This window comes from Crotalus tigris, unplaced genomic scaffold (assembly GCF_016545835.1).
Source record: "Crotalus tigris isolate CLP2741 ecotype Arizona unplaced genomic scaffold, ASM1654583v1 scf7180000024506.7606697, whole genome shotgun sequence".
Classification (NCBI taxonomy): Eukaryota; Metazoa; Chordata; class Lepidosauria; order Squamata; family Viperidae; genus Crotalus; species Crotalus tigris.
In genome coordinates, this window is record NW_024100678.1 from 4,684,089 (window position 1) to 4,685,270 (window position 1,182).

Sequence of the window (1,182 nt, forward strand, 5' to 3'; positions counted from 1 at the left end):
TTGATACATTTCTAAATCTTATTTAGTGCAGTTTAAGTTAAGTTATTGATCTCTTCTTATGATTGGATAAGGACTTCAGAGTCCTTCAGACAGAAGTTTCTCTGCCCTGTTAGGTAGCAGCCCATACCTATCCTTGAGTGACCTGAAAAAGCTAAGCAAAATCACATCTAGTTAGCACTTGGGTGTGGGATCACCAGGAAGTAGCAGGGCTGTAGACTACGGTGGAAAGTCAGAACATCCCAGAAGGCAGTCACAAACCCAATTCTATATTCTTTTCCAAGAAAATTGATTACTATGTGTATGTTATCAGGACTCAAAGGTGACTCAAACAAACTTTGGTTGCTGAACAGATTATGATGATGGTAAGTAATAAGTATAAGAGAGACCTAAAATGTGCCTCTTCTCCAGGACCATGATCCTAATCAGATAAATCTATATCCTCTGGCCTTTGTAATTAACCTTACAAATTAATGGTTGGAAGAAATTGACTTGGGAGTTACCACATTCACTACATACAAAATAATGTAATATTTATAGCCAAGCCATGATATGTATCAGCCCTGCAGACTAAATCTGCCTAGAGTTTGATTCCTTCAATCTTAACTGGCTCAAGGTTGATTCAGCTTTCCATCCCTCCAAGGTTTGTAAAATGAAAACCTAGATTGTTGGGGCCAATATGCTAACTTTGTAAATTGCTTAGAGAGAGCTGTAAAGCACTATGAAGCGGTATATAAGTCTAAGTGCTATTGCTATGTATCCATGAAGTTTTTCCCATTTACACATACATAAAAAAAAAAATTCAGCTGTATTGTATAACTATTTTTCTTTGAGCAACAAATTATTATGTGCAGCTGAAGATTCAACCACAGCTCCTGAATTAAATGGAGTTTTCACACACAGAGCCTGTACTTCTAATCCCATGTTTAAGTGACAAACGGAAAAGGCCAACCCTTGATGACCTGCTTTGAAGCTTCTCCAGGCTTATAGCTGGCCTCTTCTTTCCAATTCATTCCTGCCCCTTCAGTTCATTTATTCCATATAATTAATTGCCTCATCTATTTTCCAACCCCCATAATTGTGAGCAGACAATTTCAAGTTTCCCACCAGCAGCTCTCTCTCCCTAGCTCCCTCAGTTACCTTTTTCAGATTCTTCTCACTTAGTGCAGTCAGTTCCTTGGTAGG